This window comes from Trachypithecus francoisi, unplaced genomic scaffold (genome assembly GCF_009764315.1).
Source record: "Trachypithecus francoisi isolate TF-2019V2 unplaced genomic scaffold, Tfra_2.0 Lachesis_group15, whole genome shotgun sequence".
NCBI classification, from domain to species: Eukaryota; Metazoa; Chordata; class Mammalia; order Primates; family Cercopithecidae; genus Trachypithecus; species Trachypithecus francoisi.
Window position 1 is genome coordinate 6,006,777 of NW_022681460.1, and position 21,658 is coordinate 6,028,434.

The window sequence follows — 21,658 nt, forward strand, 5'->3', positions numbered from 1 at the left end:
ATAGATTTATCATTCATATTCAGAATTTTTATTTATTCTATAAAGTATCAAAGTTCAGCCCTTGGAACACTTGCATCATTTTAGCACATGCCTTTGCTGCTCCAAATATAAAGTTTTTAAAATCAAAGTAGACTCTATATCTATATATACATCTATATCGAGAAATAGATCTATATATTATCTAGACAGAGATAGAGATGTATATCATGTATACATATATGTATATACATATACATCGAGAGAGATACCATATGTAGCTCTATCTATATATGGATACCAATATATAGAGCTATCATATGTAGCTATAGCTATAAATATAGATATCAGTGATTGAAGGAATTTGAACGTTTTCAAGGCAGTGAGAGTTTGTAGATACATGACCCAAAACAGGAGAATCCAATAGGAGTGAGCATGGCCTTTGAGGCAGATTTCCCCCTAAACCACCATTTCTGAAATCAGATGCTATTAGAATGAAAAGCTGTCCAGGGACTGGAACAGTTTCCAGTGGCTTGGAAGGCAAATATACTGTAATTCAGGGTTCACTAAGAATAGTGTAATTTGTTACATAGCAGCAATAGAAAACTAACAAACCCAGTTATTATTAGGGTCTCTTTAGCACATTGCATACTCAGTGAATAGGAGCTGAATGAATAAGGAGCCTGGAATGAAGAATGAGACTCAACTAAGGATCTGAGGAATGGAAGTGGGCCATGGCTCTGGGTCCAACATCTCTATGTATCAGTAGATATGAAACAAAAAAAGAACTCATCTTCCTGAATAATGTACTAACTCAGGACTTGGGCAATCTGGCTGTGGTTCCCTTCTAAGGAAGCAGAACATAGTGCAGGGAGATCAGTTTCTCCATCTTCTTTGAAATAAAAAGGCAAGGTGCAGGAATGAGGGCAGATGCTTTGATCCGAGGGCCGTAGCAGGCCGGCAGCGCACTGAGTGGCAGGCTACAGCAAGTGCTGCAGGGTGAGCATCCACCAAGCGGAGCCACAGGTAATGATGTCAGAGGCAGCGCGGCAGAGGCGGCATGAGCAGCATCCCTGACTGGTCCAGACAATGCTGGAACTCGAAGACACCTAGAGGCAAAGCAATCCTCTGATGGTTCTGAGCCCTGCAGTCTCCCGGTTTAGGGGTGGGGCAGTACCGAGCAGGTAAAATGTGTGTCCAAATGACTTTGTGACTTTATTGGTAGAAACGACGTCTGTGGCCCCTTTTCACGTCTACAGAAAGCAAGGGGTGCGTTGTGGATTGTGTTGTGTTCCCCCATATTAAAATCACTATGATTAATATAATTTAAAAGTCCCATAGGAAAAGTGAACCATGTGCCTAAAGAGATGGAAATATATTATCAGAGAAAAAAAATTTTTAAGGAAAAGAGTAAAATGGAAAAACTCGACATAAACGCTAAATAAAACACAATACCAGATATGACAAATATTTCTGTCAACTTAGTAGCAGATGAGATACAGCTAACTATGAATTAGTCAATTTAAAGATAGGTCAATAAATATTATTCAAATTGAAATAAAAAAAGTTAAGGTGAGATTTTATTTAATGAAAAAATAGAAGAAAACAGTATCAAACAGCTCAGAGAAAATGACAAAGAATGTGACAGACATATAATTAGGACATGCTCCCCCAATCAAGGGAAAGAAATGGAATGGAGCATGGGTAATGAATAAAGAAGTAATAGCAGAAAATTTCCAAAATAAATAAAAGACAACAAAGATAAAGTAAAAACAATCAGAAATGCAGCCAAAGAAAAAGAAAACACAACATACAGATTAAAAATAAAATAATCACAGCTTGATGCTCATTTCAGATTATGCCAAGAAGACAATGGAGCTGATATCTTGAAAGTATTGAAAATAAAACTAGCAACCAATAATTCTTTACTCGGTGAAAACTTCCTTTATATTATTGGCAGAGACACTTCTAAGAAGAATTGAAATGAATACATAAAAACACGCTCAACATGGTCATTTTTACTTTACTTTTGATTTCTAAATTTTTTAATGATGTCTAGTTTTTTTCTTTTTGTAAATTTTTTCCTAGTATTCCTTTGGCTTGGGGATTTCTGGACTTCTTGGATTTGTGGTACGTTGCCTTTTATTTATTTTGAAAACTTTTTGTCTTTTTTGTCGTATCTGATATTTTGTTTTATTTAGTAACCATAAAGAAAAAAAGGTCTTTATTTATAGGTAATATGTTGTTGTATATAGATAATTTTAACTAATCTGCAAAAAAAAAAAAAAAAACTGTTAGAACTAATAAGTAAATTTAGCAGGGCTGCAAGATATGAAGCAAACATTCAATAACCAATTGTGTTCCCATAAATTAACAAAAATTTGATTTTATAAAACTATTTTAAATACCTGCAAAAAACATAAAACATTCAAGGATTTTTTAAAAATCAAAATATGTAAAGGCTATACACTGAAAATGAAATCAAACTGCTAAGAAAAATTTTAAAAGCCTAAATAAAGGCAGATAAATACCATGTTCATGGTTTGAAACCCTCAATAATTTTAACATCTTACATTTTTTTATTCATTGCACTCCCAATCAAAACTCCATTAGACTTATTTGTAGAAATTATCAAATGTATTCTTTTTAAAGTATGTGGAATGAAAAAATAACCCAAAATAAAGCAGTTTCGGGAAAAATAAAGTTGGAGAATTTAAAATACTTGAATTCCAAAATAATTATAAAGCTTTAGTAATTAAGGCCTTGTGGTAAATTCGTATAAACCAATAAAAAAAATGAGTCTTAAAATAGACCCACATATGCATGATCAGCAGATTTTTTTTTAAGTGCCAAGCTCATTTAATGGAGTAAGGATAGTCTTCTCAACAAACAGTGTTGTACCAACTGGAAATCTATATGGGGAAAATACAAACTCCATTTGGTAAATGTAGGTAACCAACAGAGACTTAAATATAAAAAGATAGTAGAATATGTATTGTGAATTGTTAGGAGAATACAAGAAAAAACAAGGAAAGAAACTGAAATAAAACAAGAGCCACCTGACATTAAAACCTAGATTCCATCCTTGATACACCAAAGGAAGTTGGATAGAGCACTAAAATGTACCTCTTCAGCCAAAATCAAATATTCAACCTCAACGTCAAGCTCTCAAATTTAAATGCTATCTAGCAAACCAATGTCGGTTAGAAGACTAAATTTTGATGAACTCCCTTAATTACATTTCTTCTCATCAATACAACTTTACTTGACTATTTTAGTCCTTTACATTGTTCCTCTATAACTGTTCAACACTTGAAATCTGTTGAGAGAAGTGCAAGCTACTACTCAAAAGCCTTTATTTCCAGGATATCCATGGTCTTGGTCACTTTCTCCTGGACATGAGCTGAACACCATAATTCCAGCAGGGACAAACAGGAAAGGGACAGTCTCCATAACTTGGATTGATTCTCTTTGGTAAGTGTGTATTAGCTGTTTTAGCCGATCTTTTTTTTTTTTTTTTTGTTATCATTCCATTTTAATTTCAAAGTAACTTTTCGGTCTTCTTTTTAAGCCAGGACATCTTCAATGGAAAGAGATTTTATGATGACTTTTTGAAACTCAGAGCCTATTAAATTTTGTCTGTACTGTACGGGATTATATTCTAGCATCCATGGTAGTGTTTCCTATCAACTTCGTGTAGTTTATGTATCATATTACAAGTTTTGACAAAAATGGAAAGCAGTTCAAGGATTAAAACAGAACCCCCTGCTTACACAAGCGCTTTTCCTCTAGGTAAAAAATGACCCTTCAATCTACACTTTTTGCATCTATTTGTTCAATCTGCTCTTTTAGCAACCTATATGTATGTATTTTTCATTTGGTACACAAGGACATCATGAGGCATGGTGCTGAATGACTTAGTAAAATTAAGATAAATCATAGCAGCAGCAGTATGGAAGTGTAAGTCACATAAATAATTCATGCTGAAAATACTGCATCTTCTAATAGTTATTGTGGGATTTCCATAGTGAAATTCATATTATAAATATTAAAAGTGTTTCAATTTGCCTAGATTTTGAAAATTTTGGGTAGTTTCCCTGACTAGTTACAGAACTGTCCAAAGATACTAGAATTTTCTAATTATGTACCTTGGAATGAGCTGAAATTCATCTGTGTTCAATTGTATGCATATTAAACAAATACTGAAAGCTTTTAGGTTTTAATTTTGTTATGAAATTTAAATAGCTGCCTTTAATACCTTCCAGGGATATGTTAATTGCTCTGTGGTAAACCTTGTAACTAGTTCATCCTTTGTTTTGCCTCTTTTTCCAAACTCTTGTTCTGTTAATTTCAATAGAGTCTGGGTCTGAAGTCATTTCTGGTTTTATTGGAAAGGGTCAACAGTTTTACACTTTGGGCCTGAGTTTGTTTTTAAATAGCAATTTAAAGTCCTTTACTTCAAATAAATTGCTTCAATATATTGTTGAGTCCTAAGATTCATTCTTGTTTTTCGTACTCATCAGCTACATTTTCATAACCGTAAGAATCTAGAACCATACGGTCCAATATGGTGGTCATTTAAACAAGTTAGATTTAAACTAGTTACAAATAAATATTTAAATTTAAACTAGTTAAGATTAACTAAATTTAAAAATTCAGTCTCTAAGTTGTACTACTCATATGTGAATAGTAGCTACTATATTGAAGATAATATTTACATTAACATAGAAAGTAATATTATAGGCCAGGCGTGGTGGTTCATGCCTGTAATCCCAGCACTTTGGGAGGGTGAGGCAGGTGAATCATGTGAGATCAGGAGTTCAAGACCAGCCTGGCCAACATGGTGAAACCCTGTCTCTACCAAAAATACAAAAATTAGCCAGGCATGGGGCATATGTTTGTAATCCCAGCTACTTGGGAGGCTAAGGTAGGAGAATCGCTTGAATCCAGGAAGCAGAGGTTGCAGTGAGCCAAGATCATGCCATTGCACTCCAGCCTGGGCAACAAGAGCAAAACTGCATCTCAAAAATAAATAAATAAATAAAGTAGTATTATACAGCACTGATAGTACATTTTGATATGTAGGAATAAATGGACCCAACTCCCATCTTATTTAATTATAAATTAATTGTATCAAATTTTTACCATTGGAGATATAGTAGTCCCCCTCCCACTTATTTGAGGGTAATATATTCCAAGACCCCAGTGTATTCCTGAAACTGCAGATAGTACCAAACCCTAGATACACTATGATTTTTCTACACAATAATACACACAGTGAAATTTCATCATGCTCCTCAGAACGGTGTGCCATTTAAAACTTATGAATGTTTTTATTTCTTACATTTTTCATGTAATGTTTTTGGGCCATGGTTAAATATGGGTAACTGAAACTGCAAAACAAAACTGTAGATAAGGGGATGGAGGACTGCTGCATATTTTTTATCTTCAGTCCTATCCTCTACATAATGCAATGAATGGTATGAAAGCAGAACTGGTTTCAAGTCAGTATCTCCCATCTGTATAGTCCCTTAACCTGTCTGAGTATGACTTTTCTTTAAATAATTAATATTATCTGCCCTGCCTATCTCAAAGGGCTTCCAGCATGCCTCTAGTATGCTGAATCACAAATAATAAGGAACAGTGATGCAGAAGAGAAAGCTGGAAACAGGTAGACCTGGCACTAGACATACTGCAGGACTCACCAGGGTACTGACTCACAAAGCAGTTAGTTAACAGTACCACTTGACTTTCCAACTGGACCTGGCAAGTTCTTCTTGATTTGTTTTAGAATTTCTTCCTCAAAATGCCTGATCCTTTTCACTAAATAGGCCTCTCCAAGGAGAAGAAATATGGCATTGTGATCTTGAGTGATCCATCTCTCTGGAGTAGACTCCACTTCGTGCCTATGTGAAAGATAAAGGGAAATCACAGTGTTGGAGCCATGCTCAAGTGCATCACTACAAAGCAGGTCTCCTATTTTGTGGTGGGTCCTAACAGTGCCAGTCAGAAATTCACTAACACAACCAGGAGCGATGGCTCACGCCCGTAATCCCAACACTTTGGGAGGCTGAGGCGGGTGCATCACCTGAGGTCAGAAGTTCAAGACCAGCCTGACCAACATGGTGAAATCTTGTCTCTACGAAAAATAAAAAATTAGCAGGCATGGTGGCGCATGCATGTAATCCCAGCTACTTGGGAGGCTGAGGCAGGAGAATTGCTTGAATCCGGGAGGCAGAGGTTGCAGTGAGCCAAGATCAGCCCTTGCACTCCAGCCTGGCAACAAGAGCAAAATTCCATTTCAAAAAAAAAAAAAAAGAAAAGAAAGAAATTCAGCCACACAAATATCCAGAGAAAGTCAAAGGTAGCTAGAAGAGGGGATGGCACTTCTGGAGACACGCAGTTCCCAGAATTACTCAGGCACATCAGACTTGTTTCTCAGATGAAAGATGAGTTCACATGACTCCACCGAAGGTGGGTTTATCCTCATGATATAATGCCAAGTTGGTCAGAAGTGACTCAAAAATAAGGCTGGGTTTAGGATGTGGCAGAATAAGAAGTGTACTTCTACTTATACATTGGAGAAACCATGGACTCACAAAGAAAATGTGCACTCACAGAGCAATACTCTCAAGAAGTAAACTGTTACTTGAGGTTGTGTCGTAACTTCAGCCCAAGTATAATTTGAGGATCTCCCATCATTTTTTGCTAGCATCAGGAGGCAACAGAGACCCAGAACACAGATTAGCATCAATGACCAGGTAAAACTCCCACTTCTTGATACTTCCCAACTGTGACTTCAGACAAATTTTCTTTCCTTTCAGTGACTCAATTTACTCAACTGTACAATGGAGAAGATAGCTATAGCTCTTATTATAGGATTGCTGAGAAATAATGAGTTAAATGCTTAAAATAATACATGGTTTGGTTGTGCATGCTCCACTTTCCCTCTAAAATACAGGATTTTAATTTGCTGAGCATTTACTATGCATAAGGCATTGTGCCAGAAACTGGTCATATCCAGTTGACTAAACCAGACAGAACACAAAGACTTAGGCTGCTTAGATTCTAGTGACATAAATAGATGGCCTGTTGCAAATCCGTGTGGCATGCGGGCTCTTCAGGTGAAGAGCAATTATGTTTTACTCTTATCAATTGTATAAGAAAAGCAAGTTAGCAAAGACTAAAGAATAAAAACATTTTTCAAACAAATAGTTATATAAAGTCATGTTGAATTAGGTTTTTTCTTTGTGTCCTCTTTTACAACTTTTTCCACTTTAGAGACAAGATTTCATGGAATTTTATGGAATATTTTATGGAAAACAATTGGAGAGGCAGAAAAATCTAAGCAACATTATATACAAATAACATAAATGCTGATCTATAACTGTCATTTTTCTTCACCACACTAAAGCACAGATGCATAAATACATCATTATGTTTGTTTTTTTTTAAATCAGGAACAAAATATACTTATGGTTTTTGCTATTAGTAATTTAGTAAATAGCCATTGCATTTCTATTTTCTACTGGAAAGTTTAGTTTGGCACTGTGGATCCCAACTAAGTGATTCCAATATAATACACTTCAAAAAGGAAACAAATACGTTTACTAAGAGAAAAAACGTGTAGTAGGAGAAAAACGGTAGAGTAAGTTATTAACTGTATCACACTGAGAGAAATATTGGAAGTGTCAGTATAAGTTCAATAGAACAACAGGGAGGGATACAAGTAGATGTACGAGCTCTGAGCAAGGCTTGAGGATATGAGAGCTCATGGCCGGATATGAAGATAAGAGAGCTCATGGCACATTCTGGGATCTGTGCAAACACAATACGCTTTAGAGACATAGATCCGTTTTGGAGAAACTCTGCTCAGCCTTAATGGCTCCAGGTATCGGGGGGGCAATCTGGAAATCTGCATTTTTATGAAACAACTCATCTGATTCTTATGGATAATAAATACATCTTGCTCTAAAAAGCATGAGGCATGTGGGAACCACAATGGATAAAGAAATAGGAAGATAAATCAAAATTAGTTTTGAATGACTCTTGATACCATCTTGGGAAGATTGGTGTTCTATCCAAAAGCAGGAAGGTGTCATAACAAATCTTTCAGAACTAAAATCATGCACAAAATATAGTTTTTAAAAAGTACTCATTTGAATGTGGAGAGTGCGTGAAATTTGTGAGTTCCATCAGGAGTAGATTGGGGCAGATCAGGTGGAAGTCATTTAAAGCTTAGGTTAGCTTGGTAGCAATAGAAATGGAGAGAAAAGTTTACCCGTTAGAATAAGACAGATGGTGACTTTTGTTGGCTTAAATTGTAGGGGAATAGACTGAAAGTATTTGGTTTTCAATAATGGAGGTGACCCTACATTTTGCTCATTCATATGGATACAGATGCTCCCCAACTTACAGTGGGGCTATGTCCCAATAAACCCATCATATTGACCGAGTGCAGTGGCTCACGCCTGTAATCTCAGAAGTTTGGGAGGCCAAGATGAGTGGATTGCTTGACCTCAGGAGTTCAAGATTAGCCTGGATAACATGGTGAAACCCTGTCTCTACAAAAAATACAAAAATTAGCCAGGTGTAGTGGTGTGTGCCTGTAGCCCCAGCTACTCAGGAGGCTGAGATGGAACGATCACTTGAGGCCAGCAGGTGGAGGCTGCAGTGAGCTGAGATGGGGCCACTGTACTGTAGCCTGGGTGACAAAACAAGACCTTGTTTCCAAAAAAACAAAAAAGTCATAAGGCGAAAGTATTGTAAGTTAAAAGTGCGCTTAGTACACTTAACCCACTGAACATTACAGCTTAGCCGAGACTACCTTATTAACATGCTCGTGGCACTTATGTTAGCCTGCAGGTGGGCAAAATCATCTAACACAAAGCCTGCTTTATAAAAAAGTGTTGAATAAATTACATGAGTAATTTACAGAATTCTGCACTGAAAGTGAAAAACAGGATGGTTGTGTGGGTACTCAAAATACAATTTCTACTAAACGCATGTCTCTTCTACATCATCATGAAGCCTCAAAATCTTAAGTTTAACTATCGTAATTCAGAAGCTGTCCATATTTAGTGATTGACACAGGAAAGATATCCATATGTGTTTGCATAACAAGAAATTTATTACTTGATGTTTAACCAAAAAATACCTAGGACATATTTTCTAAAATGATTTTTAAAAAATTATGTTTGTGGATTTTTATGCATATACATGTGTGCACACGTGTGCATATATGTGTGCCTAAATATGCAAATACATATACACATACCTATGTATGGCAAAAAATCATTTAGAATTTAAATGAAAAAGATAATTTTACTACGTGACATTTTAGGGTCTATAATATGCTAACATCCTTTACAGCGCTCCAAAAAATTGAACATTTATGATGTTTTCCAAATAGTTTTGAATCTAAAGTCTCCTTGTATCATGTGACCCATTGCAACCCACCTTGGGCAGCACTGAATCAGAATGACCAACTAATTTTTTAATAAACTTCTTTTACTATTGAGACCTGTCAAAGAAATGCACAATAATTCATTCATTAGACAACAAGTTTAACACATATGTATTTTATACCTATTTTCTTCCAGGTGTTATTACATTATCTGGAGATATAGTAGGAAAGAAAACAAAATAGCATATGACAAAGCAACTGCGAAATTTAACTGGAAGCAGATCGACCACTGTTTGTGTTTCTCTAATTCAAATTTAGGGGACTTGGATTATGATTATTCAGGTAATCCTCAACCAGTGAATCCAATGAAAGAATTTCTTAATAATAATGCGTGATAAAAACATTTTAATCTCTTGTGACTGATTCACTCACTTCTTCCCACCTGCAAAGATGATATTAGCATAGTGTAAGGAAATGTTGTAATTTTCCCAATAGTAAACAACCTGCGATGATTTATGCATCTGTAAATTAAATAATTTTAAAAATCAAACTTGCCATGTAATACAGTGCTATGAAGTTAAAAAAGGTCATTTTCTAAACTCTGACTACTATGACTTGTCCTCTGCTGGTGTATAAATAGAAAAGAGAGACAGCTAGGTCAATTATTAAAATAAAGGCAAGACTAAGTGTCATAGGAGAAAGAAAGTAAAGTGCAGTGGGATAGCTGGTTCAAGACAAGGCAGTAAGCCAAAAGAAACAGAAACCTAGTAGATTAAATTAGAGATATTCAAAGAAATGAATATAAAAATATATATTTATTGTTGAGCAAATGATATGAGCTAAAGAAGAAATAAAATCAACTAATAAATGTGAAAATGTTTAATCTTCTTAATAAAAATAAATCTGAAACAAAACAGTCAGGGTTCACAGCAATGCAAATATTGCAGAGTTGTATTAGTCGGGGGTCTCTAGAGAAACAGAGAGACAGTGAGACCTATGTTATAAAAACTGACTCACATGATCAAATATTTATATGATTTTGGAAGCCAAGAGGTACTATAACATGTTGTCTGCAAGCTGGAGACCCAGTAAAGCTGGTGATGTAATTCAGTCTGAGGCCAAAGGCCTAAGAACTGAGGGGTACCTGTGGTTTAAGTCTGTGATTCTGATATTGCTAGTAGGAGCTTCAGTGTCTGAACCCAGAAGAAGAGGAGCAGAGCTCAGGGAGAAAGAAGTTGCCCCTCCTCCCTCTGCTTTTTTATTCTATTTGGGCCCTCAATGGATTGGATGCTTTCCACCCACACTGGTGAGGGCGAATCTTCTTTACTCAGCCTCCTCATTCAAATGCTCATCTCTTCCAGAAAAACCCCCACAGAATCATACAGAAATAATGTTTTACAAGACATCTGTGCATTCCTTAGCCCAGTCAAGTTGACACATAAAATTAACACTCTTAAGAGTATAATTTGGAAATATGTTTCAAGAATTAGAAAAATTATCCAATACTTTGATCCAACAACCCTGTGACATTAGGGTATGCTACTTGCTCCCCAGGTTCTATTTTCCCCTTCACTTGCCCAAAAACCACTAGCACCCCAGTTTAAACTGTGGCCACCCATCCAGAGACTGTATTCCTATGGTTGCATGAGACCTTAATACTAAATGCTGGTCAGTTGGCTGGGAATGGAAATGGCATAAGAAATTTAAGGAACAAACGCTTTGAAAAGAAAGATTTGTGTCCTTCATTCTCTCTTTCCCTGTAGCTTGATGACAAATAAAGCAGTCAACATGGACATTGAGAAGGAAAACTTGGATTATCTCACCTCCCTTAGTCTCCCTGAGACTGCCCTATTATCTGAGAGAGAAATGAATGCTTCATTCATTTAAGCCACTTGTATTGTGTGCATTTTTTACATAAATTTAATCAATACCCTAACTAATGCAACTTCCTTGCAGGTTGAAGAATATATTGAAAGAAAAAAAATAACTAAAAGTATTGACAACAGCATTAGTATAACAGTAAAATTTGGGGAACTGGGAAAGTTGAATTAAATAATAAAAGAACAGTTAAAAATTGCATTGTTTCCATATAATAAAATGTTAAGAGGTTGAGATTTTTAACATTGAACACATAATTACATAGATAAATGCTCAACATAATATAAAGGGTAATTCAAATAAAACTATACATGATAAGTTATCATTCAACCTTGTTCAAAGGTTCTTGGAAACTGGGACTTTACACAAATTGATGTACAATAAAACCAATTTTTTTCTCATAGTTGTTAGAACAAAACCATGTTGAAGAAAACAATGTTATTTGCGGACCTTCTGTACATCTTTCACTTAAAGTCACCGTTTCTAAGAACCTATGGTCAACATTAAATGCGGACTTACTGTACTCATTATAACCCATACTTTATAAAAGAATTATACATGCACTTTGCAAAGGATTTATAAGATTGGAAGATAATCTACTGTGAGTCTATGCCTATTGCTATAACAAAATACCTTAAACTATATTATTTATAAACAACATAAATGTGTTGCTTAGAGTTCTGGAGGCTGAAAATTCCGAAATCAAGCTGCCAGCAGATGTGGTGTCTGGTGAAGGCCAGCTCCTCATAGGTGCTGCCTTCTTGGTGTGTCTCTTGCATGGCAAAAATGGAGACGGGGCAAGTAGGCTCCCTCAAGCCTTTTGTAAGCCACTAAGGTATTTGTAAGGTGGTTATAAAGGTGCGCAGAGCCCTCATGACCTAATCACTTCCTAAATGTCCCATCTTTTAATACTATGGCATTGAGTATTAGGTTACAACATATGAATTTCCAGGGAACACCAACTTTCAGACCACAGCATTCTCTCCCTGGACCCCCAAAATTCATGTCCTTCTCACACGCAAAATACATTCATTTTATCCCATTAGCCCCGAAAGTCTTAACCTGTTCCAGCACCAACCACAAGTTTAAAGTTCAAAATCTCATCTAAATCAGATATGGGTGAAATTCATGACATAATTCACTCTGAGGCAAATCCTCCTTCAGCTGTGCATCTGTGAAAGCAAGTACATTATGTACTTCCAAAATGGTGGGACAGGCATAGAATAAATATTTTCATTCCAAAGGGAAAAAGTAGGAAGCAAGAAAGGGATAACTAACCCTAAGTAATTCCAAAATCTAATATAGTGAACAACATTAAATCTTAAAGCTTGAGAATAACCTTCTCTGAAGATGCGTGCCTCCTTTAGGACTTATTGCAGAAGGGGTTAGGCCCCGAAGGCTGTAGGAAGTCACACCCCATGGCTCCACTGAGCACTGTCCTAGAGTGAACTCTCTGCAGTGGTCTTGCCTCAGGCCTCCAGTGGGAAATACCCTAGCAGGGAATCTCTGTAGTAGTCCAGGTGCTGTGGTCTTTCTCTGCCTGGGCCCTGAGGCTCTGTGGGAAATTTAAGTGGAATTTAAATTTTGAAATTTAAGTAGAGGCAGCTGCGCCCCCACAGCTGTGCACTCTACACACCGGTGGAGAAGGCATCTTGCAGCCACTGCCAAGGTTTATCACCTATGCTCTCTCGAAGGGCTGCCACTGCACACCGTGCTGCACCTGGGCTCATGGCAGCTACATGTGGGGCAAGAGAGAAGTGCTGCCCTGGAATTCCACAAGCAGAGTCTTGGGTGAGGTCTCCAGGGCTGAAGGTTCCTGTTTTGACATTGCCCTGTTCCCCAGACCTTGACCCTCTGGGCCTATGATGGAAATGGTAGTGCTGATAATCTCCAAAATGCCTTTGGGGTCATTCTTCTCCAATTTATTGATGAATAACACCTGGCTTCCAATGATTCATTCTAATCTCCTTGTCAAATAATTGCTTGGCCACACCTTTGGTGTTCTCCACCAAACAGACTTTTTCATCCTTTATTACATGGCCAGGCTGAGAATTTTTTTCATGTTTAAATTAAGATTTAAAGAGTAATCTTATGATTATAAATTTCATCTTTATTTCTGTCTTCTCACATTTTACCATAAGCATCAAGAGAAGCTATACTGCACCGTCAACATTTTGCCTAAATATTTCGTCCACCAAATAACTGACTTCATTGCTCATCAGGTCCTCCTTCCACAAAACACTAGAACACAAACACAATTAGCCAAGTATTTTGCCACTTTATAAAGAGGACCTTTCCTCCAGTTTCCTATAACATGTTCCTTATTTATCTCATCAGAATGGCTTTTACCATCCATATCTTTACCAACATCCTGATCAGGACCACTTAGGTAATCCCTAAGAAGACTGAACCTGTCTTTACACCAGGGAGTCCAATCTTTTGGCTTTCCTGGGCCACCTTGGAAGAAAAAGAATTCTCTTGGGCCACGCATAAAATACACTAACACTAACGATAGCTGATTAGCCAAAAATAAATTCCCAAAAAATCTCATAATGTTTTAAGAAAGTTTACAAATGTATCTTGGGCCACATTCAAAGCCATCCTGGGCCACATGTGGCCAGCAGGCTGTGCATTCAACAAGCTTGTTCTACACCCTCATCTTCTTCTGAGCTCCCACTAGAATCACCCTTTACAGTTTCTTCACAACAATATGGGCTTGTCCCAGCATGCACTTCAAAACTCTTCCAGTATCTACCTATTACCCAACTCGAAAGCCACTTCCACATTTTAGGAACATATTACAGCAGCACCCCACTCTTGGTACCAATTTCTATCAGAGTCTGTTCCTGCTGCTGTAACAAAATACCTTAGACTGTATAATTTATAAACAACAGAAATTTATTGCTCACTGTTCTGGAGGCTAGTAAGTTCAAGATTAAGGCACTAGCTGATTTGGTGTCTGGTGAGGGCCTCTTCCTCACCAGCACCTTGCTTCTGCATCCTCACATGAATGGTAAAGAAGAGGGGTATGAAGGCTGTGTCATCTAATGAAAGGAAGGGGAAGGAACAAGCAGATTCCCTCAAGTTTTTGTAAGGAACGCTAATTCCATTTGTGAGGGCAGAGCCCTCATTACCTAATTACCAAATGCCCCATCTCAACACTATTGCATGGAGTATCAGGTTCCAACATACGAGTTTTCGGGGGACAAAAACATTCAGCTATAGAACCTACCCAAATACTAAAATGGATTAGTCATAGGTGATGGGATACTGGCATCTTTATCTTTCTATTCATTCTTCTCTTTATTTTCTATATTTCTTTGAATAAACTTGCATTTTTTTTTTTTTTTTGAGACAGAGTCTCGCTCTGTCGCCGGGGCTGGAGTGCAGTGGCCAGATCTCAGCTCACTGCAAGCTCCGCCTCCCGGGTTCACACCTTTCTCCTGCCTCAGCCTCCCGAGTAGCTGGGACTACAGGCGCCCGCCACCTCGCCCGGCTAGTTTTTTGTATTTTTTTTAGTAGAGACGGGGTTTCACTGGGTTAGCCAGGATGGTCTCAATCTCCTGACTAAACTTGCATTTATTGATTTTAATAATCAATAATAGAGTTCTTATAGTCTTTCTCTATATCTTATAGTTAATAAAATGCAAAGGATACAAATAATATGCTTAAGAACTAGCTCAAGGGAACCGGTTAAGGGAGTGAACTATTTTTGTTTAGTTAAATATCAGAATTGGCCATGAGCTGGATGCACTGGGATTGAGAGGAAGAGAAATTGAAACCACTGTGCATAATAAGTGGCCAGGACCTGGTGGATTTGGGAGTTGACAGGTCTTGGGAAGTAACAGGAGGAGATCCAAAAAGGAAGAAATGGGAATTAGCCACATGGTGGGAGGCTGGGTCTGTGGTGAGGAGCAATGAGCAACTTATTTCAAGCATGAAGCAAAAAAAGACATCTGGGATGCAGGGCCCATTATTACTTGCCATGGTTGTGCTGAGCTGCAGTGCATACCAGCCCCTCCCCAGTCAGCTCACCTCTCACAATGGCATAGTTGGCACTTCAGCCACTGCAATGGTGTTCTGCTGCTGCCAACTCATGAAAAATGGTCAGTATATACAGGAGATGAAACGCAAAGAGGAAAATTCCATAGACGCAGAAAATCAGAAACACAGATGGCTAGGAGAAATTCAAGTTCTTCCACTCCCCCATCCACTGTCAGCCCCTGCCTGTAATCATGCAAATATGAGAAGGATTTTCCTCTCTCCATCCGAGGATAATGTCAGACTAGTTGTAAGGAATAGGCATGGGGCTTACCTACCTTTTAAAGTATGCACTGACCCTGAAAAATGGATTTGGAGACCATCAAGAAATTGATATGTCACAAACAGCTCTTATATATATATCCTCAGCACCAGCTATGAATTAGGTCTTGTGCCAAGGACTGCAGTCACGAAAGGGAAGTGTAAAACATTTTCTCTGAACAAGTTATTTACACACTAGCAAAGCCAATAAATATTACATTCTTAAAATAATTAGGACACATTGAAGTGCTCTGCTTTCACATATAAAGAATGGCTTTTTAGTTGCAGAGGCAAATCTGTAGTACTACCCACCTGGAAACAGGAACAAAAGTGTTTTAAATGCAGCAGAGTACCAGTTACATGAGCTTACTTCAGAATGTATTTCTTGAAAGTCTTAAAATGTAATTTCTTTTTTTAAGGTTACCTACACCTTTCTCTCAATTTAGCTTTCTTTTTGCCACTTCTGGTAATTTGCTCACATGCTGAATTTCTGCTAGAAATATCAGTCTATTCTTTAATTTTCCCTTACACAAGCTGGAGTTGGGAGCTCTTTTACACATTCCCTGTACGCTACAGATGCAAATTACATCCTCCTCTCCACCAAGGTTCTGTGGAGCTCATTGTCAGGGCTGACTTCAGGGAGGCTGGAGCTGAGGAGCCACCTCAGGCTCTCCTGGGCACCTAGCTCAGAGGACGCATCATCCAGGGCCTCTGGAGAGAAGGGGAGGACACTGAGCATTCAGGGCAGCAGTAACACTTAGCCTACTTGATTGCAGCTGTCAACCCTGTGGCAGGTTTCAAATGGAAGGAGACTGATTGTAAGGATAAGGAGGCCTACTTCAAATGGAAAGTCTCTTTTCATTTAAAAATAGTACAGTGTGCGGAAGTGCCGAGCAGCAAAGGGTACTCTCGACTGGTTTATGGGCACATCATCTATTACTCTGCTTCCTTCATTCCTAGATGGTAATAAGAAGAGAAAATGGCATCGATGAAGCAATCCTTTCCATGATAATAGAAACGGTATCTGAGAATGGTTATAAGATTAACTTTCTCGATAGGGAATAGGGAGACAAATTTTGTTATTCTTATTTTATTAAACTTACATAACATTTTAACCTCTAGTAATTTTTTTAAGTTTGGATAAAATACTTGTTCTATATTAAATTTGCAGAGTAAGAGTGAGTTAATTAATATAATCAGAGACACAGAGAGAGAGCCCTGCCAGCTCTTATTACTCAGGGGCCAGCTAAGTCAGGAAAAAAGTTTCTAAGAAAATTCAATCAAATGTTGCATTCACTAGTTAATTACCTAAAAATAGAGTTTCTGAGATGAAAAATGAGGCTGTTTCAGTGAAATTTAGCCTCACAGAGAGACAAAAAAAAGACTAAAAATAGAAGAATAAAAAAGAAAAATTTATTTTTTCTAAACATTGTGACAGTATCAGCTCAGGGGTTAGATCCAGACAGGGAGTCTTTACAGCTGTCATCAGCTTGCTACCAACTGCTGCATTTAAGTATTTCTATATTTTTTAGAAATTACTATTGAAAAGTAAAGATATAATTTTTCTGGGTATTTACAAAAAGTTCTCCCTTGACGCAGAATATCAGTGTGTCTGGATCCACCGCGATGTGCCTCCAACTCATAACAAGTAATTAACTTATAAAGACAAATATTTGGGAATAATTGATGCATTTTCCTATACATTAGAGCATATTCAGATTTTAAAATTATCTCACATACATGCGGAGAAACTTCCTGAAATGGGAGAAAACAGGTAAAATCAGCACCAGGGTAGCCAGGAATTGCCCAGAGCCACTCCCCTCCCACCCCGTGACCCTCCCTAGCTGACACTGTTTATCATTCTACATGTGATACGGACCAAAGGCTTCCTCACAAGTGCTGCTGAAGGAAGAAGAGAAGCTGTCATTGCATGTAATTTACTTGTTTTGATACTGATTCTTTTCAAATTATTTTCCCTGCATTCATCTGTAGTGACCACATGGGAAAGCCCTCTGCAATGGGAAACAGTCATATCCTAAACTTCACACTTTTACTAGCAATCTAGGACACATAAAAGGGTTGCTGAATGGAAAGCCTCTCATTGCTGAAATCCATAGGACATACAAATATTTACTGAATGTGTGATATGCAATGTGTGTTATACAATCTGCTAAGTGCTGGGTGTACATCAGTTTGAGCCAAAAAGATGATCCCTGGCCACTTGCAACACTTTTGGTGTTGTAGTGGAGACAGACCAAAAGAAGCAGGCAGACAAAAATAAAAATATAGCCTAACTAATACATTAGCACACATTCTGATAAGTGTTAACAAAGGAACACAATGGATATGCAGAAGGGAAGGAATTTAGTGGTTTGGGCAAGCTTCTCCAGAAAGTGACTCTTTATAAAGCATGAGTTGTCTGTGAGACAATCAAACGGAGATGTCAAGAATCGAACACACAACTTTGGAATCCTCAACATACAAATATTAACATAAAGTCATATGGACAGGACCACCAAGAGATTAAAAAATAAAGATGGCAGAGAATAGGACCATGATTAAGCTCTATGAAATTTTATCAGTATACGATAGGTAGAGAAATTAGAATTGCCAGGCAACAATGAGAAAAGAACACCGACAAAAGTAAGAGTAAAAACAGGGGACTGTGATTTCATGAAAGCCAAGATAAGATTGGGTTTCTGAGCGGAAGGACTGCTCAGATCAATTCGGCCAAGGGAACAAATTAAAGCCGGTCAGACCACACCATTTGATTGGGTCACATGACGTTGTAGTGATCCTAACAAGAATGGTGTCAGTGGATATGTGTGTGTGTGTGTGTGTGTGTGTGTGTGTATTTGTGTGTGGGAATTGATGGGGTGAGGGTTGAGTAGAGAAAGTAAGCATAGAAAGCCATTTCTGGATGTTTCTGAAAAGGTACAAAACAATGGATCATGGCTGCATATGGACTTGGTCAGAGGGAAAAAGCATTATTTAAGATGGAACATGCCAGAACACATCTGTATGACAGCAATGATTCCATAGAGATGTAGAAACTGATGATGTCAGAAATACAGGGGTGCACTGAAGCTGGAAAGCCCTTTGGGAGTTTGAGGAGATGAGGGTGTGGCACAGCGGCAGGGTTGGATCTCATGTAAGAGGAGTGATGCCTCTCACTTAACGGAGTGGCTGAAAGGAAAAGCTTGGTGCAGAGGCTGGGGCCGTGCCAATTTCTAAGTGGGAATATGAGAGAGTTTTCATCTGGTGGCTGCTATTTGTCTACTGAGTTTGTTGGGTTCTGTTGGACTAAGTTTTGAGGCTTGAAGATGTAGTGAGAGACAGTCATTGCAGCCTGTGGGGGCACAGAAAAGTTGAAGCTTATTGGATGTTTGGTGAGCAGAGTTGAGTTCCCACTTCAGATTAGGGGTCATAAATTACAGCCATATTAATTCGCATAAATGCCGAGTTTTCTTCACAACAATATAGATGCCAAAAAAGTGAATGTTTGGTCTTATGAGTAGGAGAAAATCTTTACAAGACAAAAAAGTAAAAAATAAAAAAAGGATTGACAGGAATCTTGCAATTAACCGAAAAGTCAAAATCTACATTTTACAGACAAGAATAAAAAAGAGATATTTTATCTTAAAAGACAAAATAGTAAAAAATAAAAAATGACTGACAGGAATCTTGCAATTAACTGAAAATTCAAAATACCTTTTGCAGACAAAGAATAAAATCAGTATTTTGCAGAAGTTTGTACATCCAATGAATGGCAGAAGTGCATCTGGAACCCGGCTTCAATCTTGCCTTGGGTGCACTGTTCATTTTGGGGACAGGGAGAGTGTCTTATCTATAAAGGAATGGGAGAGAAACAGGGAAACAATATCAGTCATACTTAGTTGTTGGTGGAAAAGACAGTAAAAATTGGATGGAGACACAGGAAAATAAGTGGAAAACTTGAGGCATTTTCTCATAAAACTAAATGAATGAGTCAAAAAGAAGCTGATTCTTAAGACGATTGAAGTAAGTCAAGAGGGCGGATCACGAGGTCAGGAGATCGAGACCATCCTGGCTAACACGGTGAAACCCCGTCTCTACTAAAAATACAAAAACTAGCCGGGCGAGGTGGCGGGCGCCTGTAGTCCCAGCTACTCGGGAGGCTGAGGCAGGAGAATGGCGTAAACCCGGAGGCGGAGCTTGCAGTGAGCTGAGATCTGGCCACTGCACTCCAGTCCGGGCGACAGAGCGAGACTCCGCCTCAAAAAAAAAAAAAAAAAAAAGAAAGAAGCCCTTTCTATAGACTGGACTAGCACATAGCTGAAAGTTCCCCACCCCCCACCCCCGACAGGTCTCATGTAAATTCATCTTTTCCCTTATAAATTGAGCTGAAATAGCAATAGCTGGAATAGCAGTGGGGTACAAAGTTTGATAGTTTTTTCCACTGGATGAACAGAAGAGATTCAGAGAGATTTTATGCACCATGTTTATTCTAAGTATCTCTGGAGCTGAAGTCTACCCAGATTTTTATGCTTCTAAATTCTACTTCAGGAGAAGGCAGAGTAAGTCTGCGGCTTTTAGATATGAGGCCTAAAGTTAACTGATTAGGAATGGCTACAGTGACTGATTTGACCCACTGACTAATCAGCAGGAACAGCGAGTTGAATAATTATTTGTACTGTGCTGTGAACTGAGAAGAAAATCTTCAGGCTGTGCAGAGTTGAATCTACTCGACTCAAGCCTTACACATGCCTAATGGACCCTCCCTCTTAAATGCCGTGTTCCCACTCAGGAATGAGTCTACAGACACATGTGATACCTTCCCCTTCACACCCCACTCCCTACTTCCAGGTGTTCCTTCTTAATTTCACACTTACTGTCATCAGTACCACCTTTCTCCAAGTCTCCCAAATGTGCAACTTTCAAATGTTAGCCATTGTATCCAACACCACTTCCCCAGGGGATTCGCCTAATACCACATTACTTCTTTCTATGTCTTTTTTGCTTAACATTCACCATTTCTTTTTTCTTCCTACAGAAAAACTTTTAATTCATGTCTGCTTAATCATCCAGTTCTCTCCATTCTATCCTACATAGATGGCAATACTGCCATTATTTTTCATTTCATCATGCTACTCGTGTGTCTCAAAAACCCTCAGGATATCCCCAACTACACAGGGTAGAATTGAATTTTCTTAAACTAGAATGTAAGGTCTCCCTACTTCCATTTCCAAACTGGCATTCTGCTATCTCCAAAAAGAATATTCTGATCAGGCCAGACCTGTTTTCCTATCCATAGAACATGCTGTATGCTTTTTCACTTTCATAGTAATGCCCTTCTCCTGGCAGAATTTCCTCTCCTGGTCTTCCCTGTTGACTCAAATCTTACCCAACACTTAAGGCTAGACTCAAGTTCCAATTCCTACGTGAGACCTTTTCTGAACACTACAGTGAATAGAGTCTCTTCTGCCTCTGATTTTTTGTAGCAGATATAGTATGTTTCTTTCATATAATATTTTCTCATCTTATGCTTTTATTAATTTTCATTGTTTGTACAGCTTTTTCAACTAGATTTTGAACTAACTAGTAATTGCAGTTTTATAACTTTCACAGAATTTAATGCACAAGATAAATTTTAAAAGCATGCTCATATTTTGAGAAGCCACAGGAGTTACCCTTTGTAATATATAATTAAGACTGGAGCTTAAGTCTCAACAGGAAAACTAATAGCAAAAACTACAGTCACTTGCAAAAAAAAAAAGAAACACACAGATTTTAGAGGAAACTATCTTAAGTGGGTATCTTGAGTGAGATACCAACATGTTAAGTCATTTCTTGATATTGACATTTCTACAGGCTTTTGCTTTTCAGACTTACATTTTCAGTGCATCATAAGAAAGGGTAAGGTCATTTTGTATTTTTCCTGGTAGATCTGAGGGAAAACACTTTACATAAAATATGACTGGAACTTCATAAATTCTCAAAAAGTTGCAAGGGTAAGTTCACCCAAATTCTCCAAACCAGTACTGTGAGCTAAACATGGCGTATGCTATAAAAGAAAACTTTGCAAACTTTTGCAAAAAGTTCAACAGTTGCCACATA

General features: G+C 37.8%; 1 long non-coding RNA gene across 1 annotated transcript in view; it reads right to left on the reverse strand.

The window, feature by feature from the left end:
• Positions 1-5,392: 5,392 nt before the first annotated feature.
• The window catches only part of LOC117097969, a 44,127-nt gene continuing 27,861 nt past the window's right edge, over positions 5,393-21,658 (reverse strand). The window contains exons 2-3 of the long non-coding RNA XR_004443120.1: positions 19,274-19,409; positions 5,393-5,882 (exon numbers count right to left, since the gene is read on the reverse strand). This is a non-coding gene — a long non-coding RNA (uncharacterized LOC117097969). The remainder of the gene's footprint in view (positions 5,883-19,273; positions 19,410-21,658) is intronic.